The 21,745-nt window shown below is 54.7% G+C and overlaps 1 long non-coding RNA gene and 10 other non-coding genes across 11 annotated transcripts in view; all 11 read right to left on the reverse strand.

Moving 5' to 3' along the window:
• LOC143272046 (uncharacterized) overlaps positions 1-21,745 on the reverse strand; it is a 129,703-nt gene that overhangs the window by 60,695 nt on the left and 47,263 nt on the right. The gene's annotated exons all lie outside the window — the stretch shown is intronic.
• LOC143271488 (small nucleolar RNA SNORD116) lies at positions 1,604-1,697 on the reverse strand. The gene has a single exon (XR_013048709.1). It is a non-coding gene; the product is annotated as a small nucleolar RNA SNORD116 (small nucleolar RNA).
• LOC143271560 (small nucleolar RNA SNORD116) lies at positions 3,693-3,786 on the reverse strand. Its single transcript, XR_013048781.1, has one exon. It is a non-coding gene; the product is annotated as a small nucleolar RNA SNORD116 (small nucleolar RNA).
• LOC143271489 (small nucleolar RNA SNORD116) lies at positions 5,782-5,875 on the reverse strand. The gene has a single exon (XR_013048710.1). It is a non-coding gene; the product is annotated as a small nucleolar RNA SNORD116 (small nucleolar RNA).
• Positions 7,871-7,964, reverse strand: LOC143271490 (small nucleolar RNA SNORD116). The gene has a single exon (XR_013048711.1). It is a non-coding gene; the product is annotated as a small nucleolar RNA SNORD116 (small nucleolar RNA).
• LOC143271491 (small nucleolar RNA SNORD116) lies at positions 9,960-10,053 on the reverse strand. The gene has a single exon (XR_013048712.1). It is a non-coding gene; the product is annotated as a small nucleolar RNA SNORD116 (small nucleolar RNA).
• Positions 12,048-12,141, reverse strand: LOC143271492 (small nucleolar RNA SNORD116). Its single transcript, XR_013048713.1, has one exon. It is a non-coding gene; the product is annotated as a small nucleolar RNA SNORD116 (small nucleolar RNA).
• Positions 14,138-14,231, reverse strand: LOC143271493 (small nucleolar RNA SNORD116). The gene has a single exon (XR_013048715.1). It is a non-coding gene; the product is annotated as a small nucleolar RNA SNORD116 (small nucleolar RNA).
• Positions 16,227-16,320, reverse strand: LOC143271494 (small nucleolar RNA SNORD116). Its single transcript, XR_013048716.1, has one exon. It is a non-coding gene; the product is annotated as a small nucleolar RNA SNORD116 (small nucleolar RNA).
• Positions 18,315-18,408, reverse strand: LOC143271495 (small nucleolar RNA SNORD116). Its single transcript, XR_013048717.1, has one exon. It is a non-coding gene; the product is annotated as a small nucleolar RNA SNORD116 (small nucleolar RNA).
• On the reverse strand, positions 20,405-20,498 carry LOC143271496 (small nucleolar RNA SNORD116). Its single transcript, XR_013048718.1, has one exon. It is a non-coding gene; the product is annotated as a small nucleolar RNA SNORD116 (small nucleolar RNA).

The raw sequence follows: 21,745 nt of genomic DNA on the forward strand, positions 1-21,745 counted from the left end.
CAATGCCACACTGTGAAGACATCAAAGCACATGCCAACATTACAGTGGGAAGCGGGCAACTGGCTCTGGGATGGATGGGTGGGCCTGGCTCGTCTCAATGGGCAGATCAGATCACATCTGCCCTCTCACCACTCCTGCTCTGCCCTCACCCTCCAGCATGCCAGGCCACATCGGTGCCAGGTTTCCACCAGGGCCTCAGAGCTTGTCCTTGCCCTGGGTCCCTCCTTCCCTCCGTGCCCTTTCAGATCACCTTGGACCCTCTCTGCAATCAAACCACCAGTGTCGGCCTGACCTACACATCATGGAGCTGCAATGCAGGCAAGCAGACTCTTCCCGAAAAAAGAAAAAAAAAAACCAGGGCCAACTCTTAGCACCTCAATCCTCTAACACTGTGCACTGGGGTCATTAAACAGGGCAAGCTCTACTTGCTGTCTCAAGTTCAAGCAGCTGAGGACGCAGCTCTGGCCATGCTCACTAGCCAACCCAACCCTCCCGACTCCCATCAAATCATCTCTGACAACCAGGTCGGCAACGCTAACCCCGAAATCTGCATCTTTCTCCTGCTAGAAATGCTGAGATCCCGAGGTCAAACCGCCTAAAGTCTCCTCTGAGGACTTCACCACAGGCAATGGCAGGCACTCTGGCTCAACCAGATCTCCTTTCTCACTCTCTTTCTGCCTCCTTCTGTCTCTTTTTTTGTCTCTTTCTCTTTCTCCTGATTTCTCTCTCTGTCTCTGACCCTGTCTCTGGATTGATGCCACCCTCTGTCAGTCTGTCTTCATGGGACAGACCGTGTTCAAGAGCGCTGCCATTTTTGAATGCAAGCGAGAACACTGCATCAACACACCGTAACTTATGTGGGACACCAAAGGCTAGCCAGAGAGCCTGGCACCTCCCAAGACAAGTTGCAACACACAAGGTCTCCAGTGACCAGAAATGCATGCACCCTTGCAAGCCAATTCGCTCTGGCACCCTCCACTGCCCATGAGCAGAGCTCTCAAGGCAGTCTTGATCTACAGCCTGGGACCCAGAGTGCAATTCCTACAAGGAAGGGATCCCTAGCCGGCCTCCAAACAGGCCTTCCTGGAAGAATCACACCCTGCTGAAGACCACTCCGCAAAATAGGTGTCTTTCCTAGCTTTGAGATAGGCTTGAGCCAAGACGGGTGCTCCACTACCATGGGTGGAAGAAAAGCACTCTCACACCTGTCTCCTCCACCAGGAGGCCAGCAGTCTGACCTTAGCGCTCCCCGGTCAAGCTAGTCCACCAAAGGTCTCCAGTGTGCAGATTTCTACACAGGTCAGCACGCCTGTTTCAGGTGGGTGTCCCAAGCTAGCATATTTCTAGAGTGCCTACAAGAGAGCCCAAGGTCCAGGGTCCCATGTCTAGCTGTCAGTCTGGCTTGGGAGAGTGGGGATGGCTGCTTGCTTGCCAGCACGCCCCAAATATTCTCTTTTCCCCATGCCCCTGATGGCTAGCAGAGTGGGGGAAAGATCAAGCCCATGGCAAGAGAGTCTGGCTACTGCTGGAGGGGGGCAGGAGCAGCGGAGTGGTTCTCAGGCCTGTGTCTGACTCCCAGAGGACTTGGGTGAGCCAAGGTGCCGGACCTCAGTTTCGATGAGAGCGGCGGTACTGAGTTTTCACTCATTTTGTTCAGCTTTTCCAAGGAATGTTTGACTGGAAATCATCATCGATCCAAGCACGCTGGAGTGCCCTGGTACAGGGATTTTCAGGGCACTCAGGACAGGGTGGGTGTTGGGGAGTGCGAGAAATACCAAGACATGCCCCGTCTTTGTGCAGGTGGCAACGGGTCTCTGCATGGAAATGGGAAGCAACTTGAGGACCTAAGTCTGCTCCAGGTGCAGACAGGCCCGGGAAGCAGGGATGGTAAGTCCTCGCAGCACCACCAAGACCCCAGGATCCTGAGCACCTGGGACAAGGCATGGGAGGCTTACCTTGGGCCTCAGGCCTTCTCCTGCAGGTCACCAACACCAAGCAACTTCACTCGAGGCTCACTGTTTCAGGTGCCATGAGTCCTGGGCAAAGGAAGCTGGGCCACTCTCTCCGCACTATGGCCTTGCAGGCCACGCAATGCCACACTGTGAAGACATCAAAGCACATGCCAACATTACAGTGGGAAGCGGGCAACTGGCTCTGGGATGGATGGGTGGGCCTGGCTCGTCTCAATGGGCAGATCAGATCACATCTGCCCTCTCACCACTCCTGCTCTGCCCTCACCCTCCAGCATGCCAGGCCACATCGGTGCCAGGTTTCCACCAGGGTCTCAGAGCTTGTCCTTGCCCTGGGTCCCTCCTTCCCTCCGTGCCCTTTCAGATCACCTTGGACCCTCTCTGCAATCAAACCACCAGTGTCGGCCTGACCTACACATCATGGAGCTGCAATGCAGGCAAGCAGACTCTTCCCGAAAAAAGAAAAAAAAAAACCAGGGCCAACTCTTAGCACCTCAATCCTCTAACACTGTGCACTGGGGTCATTAAACAGGGCAAGCTCTACTTGCAGTCTCAAGTTCAAGCTGCTGAGGACGCAGCTCTGGCCATGCTCACTAGCCAACCCAACCCTCCCGACTCCCATCAAATCATCTCTGACAACCAGGTCGGCAACGCTAACCCCGAAATCTGCATCTTTCTCCTGCTAGAAATGCTGAGATCCCGAGGTCAAACCGCCTAAAGTCTCCTCTGAGGACTTCACCACAGGCAATGGCAGGCACTCTGGCTCAACCAGATCTCCTTTCTCACTCTCTTTCTGCCTCCTTCTGTCTCTTTTTTTGTCTCTTTCTCTTTCTCCTGATTTCTCTCTCTGTCTCTGACCCTGTCTCTGGATTGATGCCACCCTCTGTCAGTCTGTCTTCATGGGACAGACCGTGTTCAAGAGCGCTGCCATTTTTGAATGCAAGCGAGAACACTGCATCAACACACCGTAACTTATGTGGGACGCCAAAGGCTAGCCAGAGAGCCTGGTACCTCCCAAGACAAGTTGCAACACACAAGGTCTCCAGTGACCAGAAATGCATGCACCCTTGCAAGCCAATTCGCTTTGGCACCCTCCACTGCCCATGAGCAGAGCTCTCAAGGCAGTCTTGATCTACAGCCTGGGACCCAGAGTGCAATTCCTACAAGGAAGGGATCCCTAGCCGGCCTCCAAACAGGCCTTCCTGGAAGAATCACACCCTGCTGAAGACCACTCCGCAAAATAGGTGTCTTTCCTAGCTTTGAGATAGGCTTGAGCCAAGACGGGTGCTCCACTACCATGGGTGGAAGAAAAGCACTCTCACACCTGTCTCCTCCACCAGGAGGCCAGCAGTCTGACCTTAGCGCTCCCCGGTCAAGCTAGTCCACCAAAGGCCTCCAGCGTGCAGATTTCTACACAGGTCAGCACGCCTGTTTCAGGTGGGTGTCCCAAGCTAGCATATTTCTAGAGTGCCTACAAGAGAGCCCAAGGTCCAGGGTCCCATGTCTAGCTGTCAGTCTGGCTTGGGAGAGTGGGGATGGCTGCTTGCTTGCCAGCACGCCCCAAATATTCTCTTTTCCCCATGCCCCTGATGGCTAGCAGAGTGGGGGAAAGATCAAGCCCATGGCAAGAGAGTCTGGCTACTGCTGGAGGGGGGCAGGAGCAGCGGAGTGGTTCTCAGGCCTGTGTCTGACTCCCAGAGGACTTGGGTGAGCCAAGGTGCCGGCCCTCAGTTTCGATGAGAGCGGCGGTACTGAGTTTTCACTCATTTTGTTCAGCTTTTCCAAGGAATGTTTGACTGGAAATCATCATCGATCCAAGCACGCTGGAGTGCCCCGGTACAGGGATTTTCAGGGCACTCAGGACAGGGTGGGTGTTGGGGAGTGCGAGAAATACCAAGACATGCCCCGTCTTTGTGCAGGTGGCAACGGGTCTCTGCATGGAAATGGGAAGCAACTTGAGGACCTAAGTCTGCTCCAGGTGCAGACAGGCCCGGGAAGCAGGGATGGTAAGTCCTCGCAGCACCACCAAGACCCCAGGATCCTGAGCACCTGGGACAAGGCATGGGAGGCTTACCTTGGGCCTCAGGCCTTCTCCTGCAGGTCACCAACACCAAGCAACTTCACTCGAGGCTCACTGTTTCAGGTGCCATGAGTCCTGGGCAAAGGAAGCTGGGCCACTCTCTCCGCACTATGGCCTTGCAGGCCACGCAATGCCACACTGTGAAGACATCAAAGCACATGCCAACATTACAGTGGGAAGCGGGCAACTGGCTCTGGGATGGATGGGTGGGCCTGGCTCGTCTCAATGGGCAGATCAGATCACATCTGCCCTCTCACCACTCCTGCTCTGCCCTCACCCTCCAGCATGCCAGGCCACATCGGTGCCAGGTTTCCACCAGGGCCTCAGAGCTTGTCCTTGCCCTGGGTCCCTCCTTCCCTCCGTGCCCTTTCAGATCACCTTGGACCCTCTCTGCAATCAAACCACCAGTGTCGGCCTGACCTACACATCATGGAGCTGCAATGCAGGCAAGCAGACTCTTCCCGAAAAAAGAAAAAAAAAAACCAGGGCCAACTCTTAGCACCTCAATCCTCTAACACTGTGCACTGGGGTCATTAAACAGGGCAAGCTCTACTTGCTGTCTCAAGTTCAAGCAGCTGAGGACGCAGCTCTGGCCATGCTCACTAGCCAACCCAACCCTCCCGACTCCCATCAAATCATCTCTGACAACCAGGTCGGCAACGCTAACCCCGAAATCTGCATCTTTCTCCTGCTAGAAATGCTGAGATCCCGAGGTCAAACCGCCTAAAGTCTCCTCTGAGGACTTCACCACAGGCAATGGCAGGCACTCTGGCTCAACCAGATCTCCTTTCTCACTCTCTTTCTGCCTCCTTCTGTCTCTTTTTTTGTCTCTTTCTCTTTCTCCTGATTTCTCTCTCTGTCTCTGACCCTGTCTCTGGATTGATGCCACCCTCTGTCAGTCTGTCTTCATGGGACAGACCGTGTTCAAGAGCGCTGCCATTTTTGAATGCAAGCGAGAACACTGCATCAACACACCGTAACTTATGTGGGACGCCAAAGGCTAGCCAGAGAGCCTGGCACCTCCCAAGACAAGTTGCAACACACAAGGTCTCCAGTGACCAGAAATGCATGCACCCTTGCAAGCCAATTCGCTTTGGCACCCTCCACTGCCCATGAGCAGAGCTCTCAAGGCAGTCTTGATCTACAGCCTGGGACCCAGAGTGCAATTCCTACAAGGAAGGGATCCCTAGCCGGCCTCCAAACAGGCCTTCCTGGAAGAATCACACCCTGCTGAAGACCACTCCGCAAAATAGGTGTCTTTCCTAGCTTTGAGATAGGCTTGAGCCAAGACGGGTGCTCCACTACCATGGGTGGAAGAAAAGCACTCTCACACCTGTCTCCTCCACCAGGAGGCCAGCAGTCTGACCTTAGCGCTCCCCGGTCAAGCTAGTCCACCAAAGGTCTCCAGTGTGCAGATTTCTACACAGGTCAGCACGCCTGTTTCAGGTGGGTGTCCCAAGCTAGCATATTTCTAGAGTGCCTACAAGAGAGCCCAAGGTCCAGGGTCCCATGTCTAGCTGTCAGTCTGGCTTGGGAGAGTGGGGATGGCTGCTTGCTTGCCAGCACGCCCCAAATATTCTCTTTTCCCCATGCCCCTGATGGCTAGCAGAGTGGGGGAAAGATCAAGCCCATGGCAAGAGAGTCTGGCTACTGCTGGAGGGGGGCAGGAGCAGCGGAGTGGTTCTCAGGCCTGTGTCTGACTCCCAGAGGACTTGGGTGAGCCAAGGTGCCGGACCTCAGTTTCGATGAGAGCGGCGGTACTGAGTTTTCACTCATTTTGTTCAGCTTTTCCAAGGAATGTTTGACTGGAAATCATCATCGATCCAAGCACGCTGGAGTGCCCCGGTACAGGGATTTTCAGGGCACTCAGGACAGGGTGGGTGTTGGGGAGTGCGAGAAATACCAAGACATGCCCCGTCTTTGTGCAGGTGGCAACGGGTCTCTGCATGGAAATGGGAAGCAACTTGAGGACCTAAGTCTGCTCCAGGTGCAGACAGGCCCGGGAAGCAGGGATGGTAAGTCCTCGCAGCACCACCAAGACCCCAGGATCCCGAGCACCTGGGACAAGGCATGGGAGGCTTACCTTGGGCCTCAGGCCTTCTCCTGCAGGTCACCAACACCAAGCAACTTCACTCGAGGCTCACTGTTTCAGGTGCCATGAGTCCTGGGCAAAGGAAACTGGGCCACTCTCTCCGCACAATGGCCTTGCAGGCCACGCAATGCCACACTGCGAAGACATCAAAGCACATGCCAACATTACAGTGGGAAGCGGGCAACTGGCTCTGGGATGGATGGGTGGGCCTGGCTCGTCTCAATGGGCAGATCAGATCACATCTGCCCTCTCACCACTCCTGCTCTGCCCTCACCCTCCAGCATGCCAGGCCACATCGGTGCCAGGTTTCCACCAGGGTCTCAGAGCTTGTCCTTGCCCTGGGTCCCTCCTTCCCTCCGTGCCCTTTCAGATCACCTTGGACCCTCTCTGCAATCAAACCACCAGTGTCGGCCTGACCTACACATCATGGAGCTGCAATGCAGGCAAGCAGACTCTTCCCGAAAAAAGAAAAAAAAAAAACAGGGCCAACTCTTAGCACCTCAATCCTCTAACACTGTGCACTGGGGTCATTAAACAGGGCAAGCTCTACTTGCAGTCTCAAGTTCAAGCTGCTGAGGACGCAGCTCTGGCCATGCTCACTAGCCAACCCAACCCTCCCGACTCCCATCAAATCATCTCTGACAACCAGGTCGGCAACGCTAACCCCGAAATCTGCATCTTTCTCCTGCTAGAAATGCTGAGATCCCGAGGTCAAACCGCCTAAAGTCTCCTCTGAGGACTTCACCACAGGCAATGGCAGGCACTCTGGCTCAACCAGATCTCCTTTCTCACTCTCTTTCTGCCTCCTTCTGTCTCTTTTTTTGTCTCTTTCTCTTTCTCCTGATTTCTCTCTCTGTCTCTGACCCTGTCTCTGGATTGATGCCACCCTCTGTCAGTCTGTCTTCATGGGAAAGACCGTGTTCAAGAGCGCTGCCATTTTTGAATGCAAGCGAGAACACTGCATCAACACACCGTAACTTATGTGGGACACCAAAGGCTAGCCAGAGAGCCTGGCACCTCCCAAGACAAGTTGCAACACACAAGGTCTCCAGTGACCAGAAATGCATGCACCCTTGCAAGCCAATTCGCTTTGGCACCCTCCACTGCCCATGAGCAGAGCTCTCAAGGCAGTCTTGATCTACAGCCTGGGACCCAGAGTGCAATTCCTACAAGGAAGGGATCCCTAGCCGGCCTCCAAACAGGCCTTCCTGGAAGAATCACACCCTGCTGAAGACCACTCCGCAAAATAGGTGTCTTTCCTAGCTTTGAGATAGGCTTGAGCCAAGACGGGTGCTCCACTACCATGGGTGGAAGAAAAGCACTCTCACACCTGTCTCCTCCACCAGGAGGCCAGCAGTCTGACCTTAGCGCTCCCCGGTCAAGCTAGTCCACCAAAGGTCTCCAGTGTGCAGATTTCTACACAGGTCAGCACGCCTGTTTCAGGTGGGTGTCCCAAGCTAGCATATTTCTAGAGTGCCTACAAGAGAGCCCAAGTTCCAGGGTCCCATGTCTAGCTGTCAGTCTGGCTTGGGAGAGTGGGGATGGCTGCTTGCTTGCCACCACGCCCCAAATATTCTATTTTCCCCATGCCCCTGATGGCTAGCAGAGTGGGGGAAAGATCAAGCCCATGGCAAGAGAGTCTGGCTACTGCTGGAGGGGGGCAGGAGCAGCGGAGTGGTTCTCAGGCCTGTGTCTGACTCCCAGAGGACTTGGGTGAGCCAAGGTGCCGGACCTCAGTTTCGATGAGAGCGGCGGTACTGAGTTTTCACTCATTTTGTTCAGCTTTTCCAAGGAATGTTTGACTGGAAATCATCATCGATCCAAGCACGCTGGAGTGCCCCGGTACAGGGATTTTCAGGGCACTCAGGACAGGGTGGGTGTTGGGGAGTGCGAGAAATACCAAGACATGCCCCGTCTTTGTGCAGGTGGCAACGGGTCTCTGCATGGAAATGGGAAGCAACTTGAGGACCTAAGTCTGCTCCAGGTGCAGACAGGCCCGGGAAGCAGGGATGGTAAGTCCTCGCAGCACCACCAAGACCCCAGGATCCTGAGCACCTGGGACAAGGCATGGGAGGCTTACCTTGGGCCTCAGGCCTTCTCCTGCAGGTCACCAACACCAAGCAACTTCACTCGAGGCTCACTGTTTCAGGTGCCATGAGTCCTGGGCAAAGGAAGCTGGGCCACTCTCTCCGCACTATGGCCTTGCAGGCCACGCAATGCCACACTGTGAAGACATCAAAGCACATGCCAACATTACAGTGGGAAGCGGGCAACTGGCTCTGGGATGGATGGGTGGGCCTGGCTCGTCTCAATGGGCAGATCAGATCACATCTGCCCTCTCACCACTCCTGCTCTGCCCTCACCCTCCAGCATGCCAGGCCACATCGGTGCCAGGTTTCCACCAGGGTCTCAGAGCTTGTCCTTGCCCTGGGTCCCTCCTTCCCTCCGTGCCCTTTCAGATCACCTTGGACCCTCTCTGCAATCAAACCACCAGTGTCGGCCTGACCTACACATCATGGAGCTGCAATGCAGGCAAGCAGACTCTTCCCGAAAAAAGAAAAAAAAAAACCAGGGCCAACTCTTAGCACCTCAATCCTCTAACACTGTGCACTGGGGTCATTAAACAGGGCAAGCTCTACTTGCAGTCTCAAGTTCAAGCTGCTGAGGACGCAGCTCTGGCCATGCTCACTAGCCAACCCAACCCTCCCGACTCCCATCAAATCATCTCTGACAACCAGGTCGGCAACGCTAACCCCGAAATCTGCATCTTTCTCCTGCTAGAAATGCTGAGATCCCGAGGTCAAACCGCCTAAAGTCTCCTCTGAGGACTTCACCACAGGCAGTGGCAGGCACTCTGGCTCAACCAGATCTCTTTTCTCACTCTCTTTCTGCCTCCTTCTGTCTCTTTTTTTGTCTCTTTCTCTTTCTCCTGATTTCTCTCTCTGTCTCTGACCCTGTCTCTGAATTGATGCCACCCTCTGTCAGTCTGTCTTCATGGGACAGACCGTGTTCAAGAGCGCTGCCATTTTTGACTGCAATCGAGAACACTGCATCAACACACCGTAACTTATGTGGGACGCCAAGGGCTAGCCAGAGAGCCTGGCACCTCCCAAGACAAGTTGCAACACACAAGGTCTCCAGTGACCAGAAATGCATGCACCCTTGCAAGCCAATTCGCTTTGGCACCCTCCACTGCCCATGAGCAGAGCTCTCAAGGCAGTCTTGATCTACAGCCTGGGACCCAGAGTGCAATTCCTACAAGGAAGGGATCCCTAGCCGGCCTCCAAACAGGCCTTCCTGGAAGAATCACACCCTGCTGAAGACCACTCCGCAAAATAGGTGTCTTTCCTAGCTTTGAGATAGGCTTGAGCCAAGACGGGTGCTCCACTACCATGGGTGGAAGAAAAGCACTCTCACACCTGTCTCCTCCACCAGGAGGCCAGCAGTCTGACCTTAGCGCTCCCCGGTCAAGCTAGTCCACCAAAGGTCTCCAGTGTGCAGATTTCTACACAGGTCAGCACGCCTGTTTCAGGTGGGTGTCCCAAGCTAGCATATTTCTAGAGTGCCTACAAGAGAGCCCAAGGTCCAGGGTCCCATGTCTAGCTGTCAGTCTGGCTTGGGAGAGTGGGGATGGCTGCTTGCTTGCCAGCACGCCCCAAATATTCTCTTTTCCCCATGCCCCTGATGGCTAGCAGAGTGGGGGAAAGATCAAGCCCATGGCAAGAGAGTCTGGCTACTGCTGGAGGGGGGCAGGAGCAGCAGAGTGGTTCTCAGGCCTGTGTCTGACTCCCAGAGGACTTGGGTGAGCCAAGGTGCCGGACCTCAGTTTCGATGAGAGCGGCGGTACTGAGTTTTCACTCATTTTGTTCAGCTTTTCCAAGGAATGTTTGACTGGAAATCATCATCGATCCAAGCACGCTGGAGTGCCCCGGTACAGGGATTTTCAGGGCACTCAGGACAGGGTGGGTGTTGGGGAGTGCGAGAAATACCAAGACATGCCCCGTCTTTGTGCAGGTGGCAACGGGTCTCTGCATGGAAATGGGAAGCAACTTGAGGACCTAAGTCTGCTCCAGGTGCAGACAGGCCCGGGAAGCAGGGATGGTAAGTCCTCGCAGCACCACCAAGACCCCAGGATCCTGAGCACCTGGGACAAGGCATGGGAGGCTTACCTTGGGCCTCAGGCCTTCTCCTGCAGGTCACCAACACCAAGCAACTTCACTCGAGGCTCACTGTTTCAGGTGCCATGAGTCCTGGGCAAAGGAAGCTGGGCCACTCTCTCCGCACTATGGCCTTGCAGGCCACGCAATGCCACACTGTGAAGACATCAAAGCACATGCCAACATTACAGTGGGAAGCGGGCAACTGGCTCTGGGATGGATGGGTGGGCCTGGCTCGTCTCAATGGGCAGATCAGATCACATCTGCCCTCTCACCACTCCTGCTCTGCCCTCACCCTCCAGCATGCCAGGCCACATCGGTGCCAGGTTTCCACCAGGGTCTCAGAGCTTGTCCTTGCCCTGGGTCCCTCCTTCCCTCCGTGCCCTTTCAGATCACCTTGGACCCTCTCTGCAATCAAACCACCAGTGTCGGCCTGACCTACACATCATGGAGCTGCAATGCAGGCAAGCAGACTCTTCCCGAAAAAAGAAAAAAAAAACCAGGGCCAACTCTTAGCACCTCAATCCTCTAACACTGTGCACTGGGGTCATTAAACAGGGCAAGCTCTACTTGCAGTCTCAAGTTCAAGCTGCTGAGGACGCAGCTCTGGCCATGTTCACTAGCCAACCCAACCCTCCCGACTCCCATCAAATCATCTCTGACAACCAGGTCGGCAACGCTAACCCCGAAATCTGCATCTTTCTCCTGCTAGAAATGCTGAGATCCCGAGGTCAAACCGCCTAAAGTCTCCTCTGAGGACTTCACCACAGGCAATGGCAGGCACTCTGGCTCAACCAGATCTCCTTTCTCTCTCTCTTTCTGCCTCCTTCTGTCTCTTTTTTTGTCTCTTTCTCTTTCTCCTGATTTCTCTCTCTGTCTCTGCCCCTGTCTCTGAATTGATGCCACCCTCTGTCAGTCTGTCTTCATGGGACAGACCGTGTTCAAGAGCGCTGCCATTTTTGAATGCAAGCGAGAACACTGCATCAACACACCGTAACTTATGTGGGACGCCAAAGGCTAGCCAGAGAGCCTGGCACCTTCCAAGACAAGTTGCAACACACAAGGTCTCCAGTGACCAGAAATGCATGCACCCTTGCAAGCCAATTCGCTTTGGCACCCTCCACTGCCCATGAGCAGAGCTCTCAAGGCAGTCTTGATCTACAGCCTGGGACCCAGAGTGCAATTCCTACAAGGAAGGGATCCCTAGCCGGCCTCCAAACAGGCCTTCCTGGAAGAATCACACCCTGCTGAAGACCACTCCGCAAAATAGGTGTCTTTCCTAGCTTTGAGATAGGCTTGAGCCAAGACGGGTGCTCCACTACCATGGGTGGAAGAAAAGCACTCTCACACCTGTCTCCTCCACCAGGAGGCCAGCAGTCTGACCTTAGCGCTCCCCGGTCAAGCTAGTCCACCAAAGGTCTCCAGTGTGCAGATTTCTACACAGGTCAGCACGCCTGTTTCAGGTGGGTGTCCCAAGCTAGCATATTTCTAGAGTGCCTACAAGAGAGCCCAAGGTCCAGGGTCCCATGTCTAGCTGTCAGTCTGGCTTGGGAGAGTGGGGATGGCTGCTTGCTTGCCAGCACGCCCCAAATATTCTCTTTTCCCCATGCCCCTGATGGCTAGCAGAGTGGGGGAAAGATCAAGCCCATGGCAAGAGAGTCTGGCTACTGCTGGAGGGGGGCAGGAGCAGCGGAGTGGTTCTCAGGCCTGTGTCTGACTCCCAGAGGACTTGGGTGAGCCAAGGTGCCGGACCTCAGTTTCGATGAGAGCGGCGGTACTGAGTTTTCACTCATTTTGTTCAGCTTTTCCAAGGAATGTTTGACTGGAAATCATCATCGATCCAAGCACGCTGGAGTGCCCCGGTACAGGGATTTTCAGGGCACTCAGGACAGGGTGGGTGTTGGGGAGTGCGAGAAATACCAAGACATGCCCCGTCTTTGTGCAGGTGGCAACGGGTCTCTGCATGGAAATGGGAAGCAACTTGAGGACCTAAGTCTGCTCCAGGTGCAGACAGGCCCGGGAAGCAGGGATGGTAAGTCCTCGCAGCACCACCAAGACCCCAGGATCCCGAGCACCTGGGACAAGGCATGGGAGGCTTACCTTGGGCCTCAGGCCTTCTCCTGCAGGTCACCAACACCAAGCAACTTCACTCGAGGCTCACTGTTTCAGGTGCCATGAGTCCTGGGCAAAGGAAACTGGGCCACTCTCTCCGCACAATGGCCTTGCAGGCCACGCAATGCCACACTGCGAAGACATCAAAGCACATGCCAACATTACAGTGGGAAGCGGGCAACTGGCTCTGGGATGGATGGGTGGGCCTGGCTCGTCTCAATGGGCAGATCAGATCACATCTGCCCTCTCACCACTCCTGCTCTGCCCTCACCCTCCAGCATGCCAGGCCACATCGGTGCCAGGTTTCCACCAGGGTCTCAGAGCTTGTCCTTGCCCTGGGTCCCTCCTTCCCTCCGTGCCCTTTCAGATCACCTTGGACCCTCTCTGCAATCAAACCACCAGTGTCGGCCTGACCTACACATCATGGAGCTGCAATGCAGGCAAGCAGACTCTTCCCGAAAAAAGAAAAAAAAAAAAACAGGGCCAACTCTTAGCACCTCAATCCTCTAACACTGTGCACTGGGGTCATTAAACAGGGCAAGCTCTACTTGCAGTCTCAAGTTCAAGCTGCTGAGGACGCAGCTCTGGCCATGCTCACTAGCCAACCCAACCCTCCCGACTCCCATCAAATCATCTCTGACAACCAGGTCGGCAACGCTAACCCCGAAATCTGCATCTTTCTCCTGCTAGAAATGCTGAGATCCCGAGGTCAAACCGCCTAAAGTCTCCTCTGAGGACTTCACCACAGGCAATGGCAGGCACTCTGGCTCAACCAGATCTCCTTTCTCACTCTCTTTCTGCCTCCTTCTGTCTCTTTTTTTGTCTCTTTCTCTTTCTCCTGATTTCTCTCTCTGTCTCTGACCCTGTCTCTGGATTGATGCCACCCTCTGTCAGTCTGTCTTCATGGGAAAGACCGTGTTCAAGAGCGCTGCCATTTTTGAATGCAAGCGAGAACACTGCATCAACACACCGTAACTTATGTGGGACACCAAAGGCTAGCCAGAGAGCCTGGCACCTCCCAAGACAAGTTGCAACACACAAGGTCTCCAGTGACCAGAAATGCATGCACCCTTGCAAGCCAATTCGCTTTGGCACCCTCCACTGCCCATGAGCAGAGCTCTCAAGGCAGTCTTGATCTACAGCCTGGGACCCAGAGTGCAATTCCTACAAGGAAGGGATCCCTAGCCGGCCTCCAAACAGGCCTTCCTGGAAGAATCACACCCTGCTGAAGACCACTCCGCAAAATAGGTGTCTTTCCTAGCTTTGAGATAGGCTTGAGCCAAGACGGGTGCTCCACTACCATGGGTGGAAGAAAAGCACTCTCACACCTGTCTCCTCCACCAGGAGGCCAGCAGTCTGACCTTAGCGCTCCCCGGTCAAGCTAGTCCACCAAAGGTCTCCAGTGTGCAGATTTCTACACAGGTCAGCACGCCTGTTTCAGGTGGGTGTCCCAAGCTAGCATATTTCTAGAGTGCCTACAAGAGAGCCCAAGGTCCAGGGTCCCATGTCTAGCTGTCAGTCTGGCTTGGGAGAGTGGGGATGGCTGCTTGCTTGCCAGCACGCCCCAAATATTCTCTTTTCCCCATGCCCCTGATGGCTAGCAGAGTGGGGGAAAGATCAAGCCCATGGCAAGAGAGTCTGGCTACTGCTGGAGGGGGGCAGGAGCAGCGGAGTGGTTCTCAGGCCTGTGTCTGACTCCCAGAGGACTTGGGTGAGCCAAGGTGCCGGACCTCAGTTTCGATGAGAGCGGCGGTACTGAGTTTTCACTCATTTTGTTCAGCTTTTCCAAGGAATGTTTGACTGGAAATCATCATCGATCCAAGCACGCTGGAGTGCCCCGGTACAGGGATTTTCAGGGCACTCAGGACAGGGTGGGTGTTGGGGAGTGCGAGAAATACCAAGACATGCCCCGTCTTTGTGCAGGTGGCAACGGGTCTCTGCATGGAAATGGGAAGCAACTTGAGGACCTAAGTCTGCTCCAGGTGCAGACAGGCCCGGGAAGCAGGGATGGTAAGTCCTCGCAGCACCACCAAGACCCCAGGATCCTGAGCACCTGGGACAAGGCATGGGAGGCTTACCTTGGGCCTCAGGCCTTCTCCTGCAGGTCACCAACACCAAGCAACTTCACTCGAGGCTCACTGTTTCAGGTGCCATGAGTCCTGGGCAAAGGAAGCTGGGCCACTCTCTCCGCACTATGGCCTTGCAGGCCACGCAATGCCACACTGTGAAGACATCAAAGCACATGCCAACATTACAGTGGGAAGCGGGCAACTGGCTCTGGGATGGATGGGTGGGCCTGGCTCGTCTCAATGGGCAGATCAGATCACATCTGCCCTCTCACCACTCCTGCTCTGCCCTCACCCTCCAGCATGCCAGGCCACATCGGTGCCAGGTTTCCACCAGGGTCTCAGAGCTTGTCCTTGCCCTGGGTCCCTCCTTCCCTCCGTGCCCTTTCAGATCACCTTGGACCCTCTCTGCAATCAAACCACCAGTGTCGGCCTGACCTACACATCATGGAGCTGCAATGCAGGCAAGCAGACTCTTCCCGAAAAAAGAAAAAAAAAAACCAGGGCCAACTCTTAGCACCTCAATCCTCTAACACTGTGCACTGGGGTCATTAAACAGGGCAAGCTCTACTTGCAGTCTCAAGTTCAAGCTGCTGAGGACGCAGCTCTGGCCATGCTCACTAGCCAACCCAACCCTCCCGACTCCCATCAAATCATCTCTGACAACCAGGTCGGCAACGCTAACCCCGAAATCTGCATCTTTCTCCTGCTAGAAATGCTGAGATCCCGAGGTCAAACCGCCTAAAGTCTCCTCTGAGGACTTCACCACAGGCAGTGGCAGGCACTCTGGCTCAACCAGATCTCTTTTCTCACTCTCTTTCTGCCTCCTTCTGTCTCTTTTTTTGTCTCTTTCTCTTTCTCCTGATTTCTCTCTCTGTCTCTGACCCTGTCTCTGAATTGATGCCACCCTCTGTCAGTCTGTCTTCATGGGACAGACCATGTTCAAGAGCGCTGCCATTTTTGACTGCAATCGAGAACACTGCATCAACACACCGTAACTTATGTGGGACGCCAAGGGCTAGCCAGAGAGCCTGGCACCTCCCAAGACAAGTTGCAACACACAAGGTCTCCAGTGACCAGAAATGCATGCACCCTTGCAAGCCAATTCGCTTTGGCACCCTCCACTGCCCATGAGCAGAGCTCTCAAGGCAGTCTTGATCTACAGCCTGGGACCCAGAGTGCAATTCCTACAAGGAAGGGATCCCTAGCCGGCCTCCAAACAGGCCTTCCTGGAAGAATCACACCCTGCTGAAGACCACTCCGCAAAATAGGTGTCTTTCCTAGCTTTGAGATAGGCTTGAGCCAAGACGGGTGCTCCACTACCATGGGTGGAAGAAAAGCACTCTCACACCTGTCTCCTCCACCAGGAGGCCAGCAGTCTGACCTTAGCGCTCCCCGGTCAAGCTAGTCCACCAAAGGTCTCCAGTGTGCAGATTTCTACACAGGTCAGCACGCCTGTTTCAGGTGGGTGTCCCAAGCTAGCATATTTCTAGAGTGCCTACAAGAGAGCCCAAGGTCCAGGGTCCCATGTCTAGCTGTCAGTCTGGCTTGGGAGAGTGGGGATGGCTGCTTGCTTGCCAGCACGCCCCAAATATTCTCTTTTCCCCATGCCCCTGATGGCTAGCAGAGTGGGGGAAAGATCAAGCCCATGGCAAGAGAGTCTGGCTACTGCTGGAGGGGGGCAGGAGCAGCAGAGTGGTTCTCAGGCCTGTGTCTGACTCCCAGAGGACTTGGGTGAGCCAAGGTGCCGGACCTCAGTTTCGATGAGAGCGGCGGTACTGAGTTTTCACTCATTTTGTTCAGCTTTTCCAAGGAATGTTTGACTGGAAATCATCATCGATCCAAGCACGCTGGAGTGCCCCGGTACAGGGATTTTCAGGGCACTCAGGACAGGGTGGGTGTTGGGGAGTGCGAGAAATACCAAGACATGCCCCGTCTTTGTGCAGGTGGCAACGGGTCTCTGCATGGAAATGGGAAGCAACTTGAGGACCTAAGTCTGCTCCAGGTGCAGACAGGCCCGGGAAGCAGGGATGGTAAGTCCTCGCAGCACCACCAAGACCCCAGGATCCTGAGCACCTGGGACAAGGCATGGGAGGCTTACCTTGGGCCTCAGGCCTTCTCCTGCAGGTCACCAACACCAAGCAACTTCACTCGAGGCTCACTGTTTCAGGTGCCATGAGTCCTGGGCAAAGGAAGCTGGGCCACTCTCTCCGCACTATGGCCTTGCAGGCCACGCAATGCCACACTGTGAAGACATCAAAGCACATGCCAACATTACAGTGGGAAGCGGGCAACTGGCTCTGGGATGGATGGGTGGGCCTGGCTCGTCTCAATGGGCAGATCAGATCACATCTGCCCTCTCACCACTCCTGCTCTGCCCTCACCCTCCAGCATGCCAGGCCACATCGGTGCCAGGTTTCCACCAGGGTCTCAGAGCTTGTCCTTGCCCTGGGTCCCTCCTTCCCTCCGTGCCCTTTCAGATCACCTTGGACCCTCTCTGCAATCAAACCACCAGTGTCGGCCTGACCTACACATCATGGAGCTGCAATGCAGGCAAGCAGACTCTTCCCGAAAAAAGAAAAAAAAAACCAGGGCCAACTCTTAGCACCTCAATCCTCTAACACTGTGCACTGGGGTCATTAAACAGGGCAAGCTCTACTTGCAGTCTCAAGTTCAAGCTGCTGAGGACACAGCTCTGGCCATGTTCACTAGCCAACCCAACCCTCCCGACTCCCATCAAATCATCTCTGACAACCAGGTCGGCAACGCTAACCCCGAAATCTGCATCTTTCTCCTGCTAGAAATGCTGAGATCCCGAGGTCAAACCGCCTAAAGTCTCCTCTGAGGACTTCACCACAGGCAATGGCAGGCACTCTGGCTCAACCAGATCTCCTTTCTCTCTCTCTTTCTGCCTCCTTCTGTCTCTTTTTTTGTCTCTTTCTCTTTCTCCTGATTTCTCTCTCTGTCTCTGCCCCTGTCTCTGAATTGATGCCACCCTCTGTCAGTCTGTCTTCATGGGACAGACCGTGTTCAAGAGCGCTGCCATTTTTGAATGCAAGCGAGAACACTGCATCAACACACCGTAACTTATGTGGGACGCCAAAGGCTAGCCAGAGAGCCTGGCACCTTCCAAGACAAGTTGCAACACACAAGGTCTCCAGTGACCAGAAATGCATGCACCCTTGCAAGCCAATTCGCTTTGGCACCCTCCACTGCCCATGAGCAGAGCTCTCAAGGCAGTCTTGATCTACAGCCTGGGACCCAGAGTGCAATTCCTACAAGGAAGGGATCCCTAGCCGGCCTCCAAACAGGCCTTCCTGGAAGAATCACACCCTGCTGAAGACCACTCCGCAAAATAGGTGTCTTTCCTAGCTTTGAGATAGGCTTGAGCCAAGACGGGTGCTCCACTACCATGGGTGGAAGAAAAGCACTCTCACACCTGTCTCCTCCACCAGGAGGCCAGCAGTCTGACCTTAGCGCTCCCCGGTCAAGCTAGTCCACCAAAGGTCTCCAGTGTGCAGATTTCTACACAGGTCAGCACGCCTGTTTCAGGTGGGTGTCCCAAGCTAGCATATTTCTAGAGTGCCTACAAGAGAGCCCAAGGTCCAGGGTCCCATGTCTAGCTGTCAGTCTGGCTTGGGAGAGTGGGGATGGCTGCTTGCTTGCCACCACGCCCCAAATATTCTCTTTTCCCCATGCCCCTGATGGCTAGCAGAGTGGGGGAAAGATCAAGCCCATGGCAAGAGAGTCTGGCTACTGCTGGAGGGGGGCAGGAGCAGCGGAGTGGTTCTCAGGCCTGTGTCTGACTCCCAGAGGACTTGGGTGAGCCAAGGTGCCGGACCTCAGTTTCGATGAGAGCGGCGGTACTGAGTTTTCACTCATTTTGTTCAGCTTTTCCAAGGAATGTTTGACTGGAAATCATCATCGATCCAAGCACGCTGGAGTGCCCCGGTACAGGGATTTTCAGGGCACTCAGGACAGGGTGGGTGTTGGGGAGTGCGAGAAATACCAAGACATGCCCCGTCTTTGTGCAGGTGGCAACGGGTCTCTGCATGGAAATGGGAAGCAACTTGAGGACCTAAGTCTGCTCCAGGTGCAGACAGGCCCGGGAAGCAGGGATGGTAAGTCCTCGCAGCACCACCAAGACCCCAGGATCCTGAGCACCTGGGACAAGGCATGGGAGGCTTACCTTGGGCCTCAGGCCTTCTCCTGCAGGTCACCAACACCAAGCAACTTCACTCGAGGCTCACTGTTTCAGGTGCCATGAGTCCTGGGCAAAGGAAGCTGGGCCACTCTCTCCGCACTATGGCCTTGCAGGCCACGCAATGCCACACTGTGAAGACATCAAAGCACATGCCAACATTACAGTGGGAAGCGGGCAACTGGCTCTGGGATGGATGGGTGGGTCTGGCTCGTCTCAATGGGCAGATCAGATCACATCTGCCCTCTCACCACTCCTGCTCTGCCCTCACCCTCCAGCATGCCAGGCCACATCGGTGCCAGTTTTCCACCAGGGTCTCAGAGCTTGTCCTTGCCCTGGGTCCCTCCTTCCCTCCGTGCCCTTTCAGATCACCTTGGACCCTCTCTGCAATCAAACCACCAGTGTCGGCCTGACCTACACATCATGGAGCTGTAATGCAGGCAAGCAGACTCTTCCCGAAAAAAGAAAAAAAAAAAACCAGGGCCAACTCTTAGCACCTCAATCCTCTAACACTGTGCACTGGGGTCATTAAACAGGGCAAGCTCTACTTGCAGTCTCAAGTTCAAGCTGCTGAGGACGCAGCTCTGGCCATGCTCACTAGCCAACCCAACCCTCCCGACTCCCATCAAATCATCTCTGACAACCAGGTCGGCAACGCTAACCCCGAAATCTGCATCTTTCTCCTGCTAGAAATGCTGAGATCCCGAGGTCAAACCGCCTAAAGTCTCCTCTGAGGACTTCACCACAGGCAATGGCAGGCACTCTGGCTCAACCAGATCTCCTTTCTCACTCTCTTTCTGCCTCCTTCTGTCTCTTTTTTTGTCTCTTTCTCTTTCTCCTGATTTCTCTCTCTGTCTCTGACCCTGTCTCTGGATTGATGCCACCCTCTGTCAGTCTGTCTTCATGGGACAGACCGTGTTCAAGAGCGCTGCCATTTTTGAATGCAAGCGAGAACACTGCATCAACACACCATAACTTATGTGGGACGCCAAAGGCTAGCCAGAGAGCCTGGCACCTCCCAAGACAAGTTGCAACACACAAGGTCTCCAGTGACCAGAAATGCATGCACCCTTGCAAGCCAATTCGCTTTGGCACCCTCCACTGCCCATGAGCAGAGCTCTCAAGGCAGTCTTGATCTACAGCCTGGGACCCAGAGTGCAATTCCTACAAGGAAGGGATCCCTAGCCGGCCTCCAAACAGGCCTTCCTGGAAGAATCACACCCTGCTGAAGACCACTCCGCAAAATAGGTGTCTTTCCTAGCTTTGAGATAGGCTTGAGCCAAGACGGGTGCTCCACTACCATGGGTGGAAGAAAAGCACTCTCACACCTGTCTCCTCCACCAGGAGGCCAGCAGTCTGACCTTAGCGCTCCCCGGTCAAGCTAGTCCACCAAAGGTCTCCAGTGTGCAGATTTCTACACAGGTCAGCACGCCTGTTTCAGGTGGGTGTCCCAAGCTAGCATATTTCTAGAGTGCCTACAAGAGAGCCCAAGGTCCAGGGTCCCATGTCTAGCTGTCAGTCTGGCTTGGGAGAGTGGGGATGGCTGCTTGCTTGCCAGCACGCCCCAAATATTCTCTTTTCCCCATGCCCCTGATGGCTAGCAGAGTGGGGGAAAGATCAAGCCCATGGCAAGAGAGTCTGGCTACTGCTGGAGGGGGGCAGGAGCAGCGGAGTGGTTCTCAGGCCTGTGTCTGACTCCCAGAGGACTTGGGTGAGCCAAGGTGCCGGACCTCAGTTTCGATGAGAGCGGCGGTACTGAGTTTTCACTCATTTTGTTCAGCTTTTCCAAGGAATGTTTGACTGGAAATCATCATCGATCCAAGCACGCTGGAGTGCCCCGGTACAGGGATTTTCAGGGCACTCAGGACAGGGTGGGTGTTGGGGAGTGCGAGAAATACCAAGACATGCCCCGTCTTTGTGCAGGTGGCAACGGGTCTCTGCATGGAAATGGGAAGCAACTTGAGGACCTAAGTCTGCTCCAGGTGCAGACAGGCCCGGGAAGCAGGGATGGTAAGTCCTCGCAGCACCACCAAGACCCCAGGATCCCGAGCACCTGGGACAAGGCATGGGAGGCTTACCTTGGGCCTCAGGCCTTCTCCTGCAGGTCACCAACACCAAGCAACTTCACTCGAGGCTCACTGTTTCAGGTGCCATGAGTCCTGGGCAAAGGAAACTGGGCCACTCTCTCCGCACAATGGCCTTGCAGGCCACGCAATGCCACACTGCGAAGACATCAAAGCACATGCCAACATTACAGTGGGAAGCGGGCAACTGGCTCTGGGATGGATGGGTGGGCCTGGCTCGTCTCAATGGGCAGATCAGATCACATCTGCCCTCTCACCACTCCTGCTCTGCCCTCACCCTCCAGCATGCCAGGCCACATCGGTGCCAGGTTTCCACCAGGGTCTCAGAGCTTGTCCTTGCCCTGGGTCCCTCCTTCCCTCCGTGCCCTTTCAGATCACCTTGGACCCTCTCTGCAATCAAACCACCAGTGTCGGCCTGACCTACACATCATGGAGCTGCAATGCAGGCAAGCAGACTCTTCCCGAAAAAAGAAAAAAAAAAAAACAGGGCCAACTCTTAGCACCTCAATCCTCTAACACTGTGCACTGGGGTCATTAAACAGGGCAAGCTCTACTTGCAGTCTCAAGTTCAAGCTGCTGAGGACGCAGCTCTGGCCATGCTCACTAGCCAACCCAACCCTCCCGACTCCCATCAAATCATCTCTGACAACCAGGTCGGCAACGCTAACCCCGAAATCTGCATCTTTCTCCTGCTAGAAATGCTGAGATCCCGAGGTCAAACCGCCTAAAGTCTCCTCTGAGGACTTCACCACAGGCAATGGCAGGCACTCTGGCTCAACCAGATCTCCTTTCTCACTCTCTTTCTGCCTCCTTCTGTCTCTTTTTTTGTCTCTTTCTCTTTCTCCTGATTTCTCTCTCTGTCTCTGACCCTGTCTCTGGATTGATGCCACCCTCTGTCAGTCTGTCTTCATGGGAAAGACCGTGTTCAAGAGCGCTGCCATTTTTGAATGCAAGCGAGAACACTGCATCAACACACCGTAACT

The sequence above is a fragment of the Peromyscus maniculatus genome, chromosome 1 (assembly GCF_049852395.1).
Source record: "Peromyscus maniculatus bairdii isolate BWxNUB_F1_BW_parent chromosome 1, HU_Pman_BW_mat_3.1, whole genome shotgun sequence".
Lineage (NCBI taxonomy): Eukaryota > Metazoa > Chordata > Mammalia > Rodentia > Cricetidae > Peromyscus > Peromyscus maniculatus.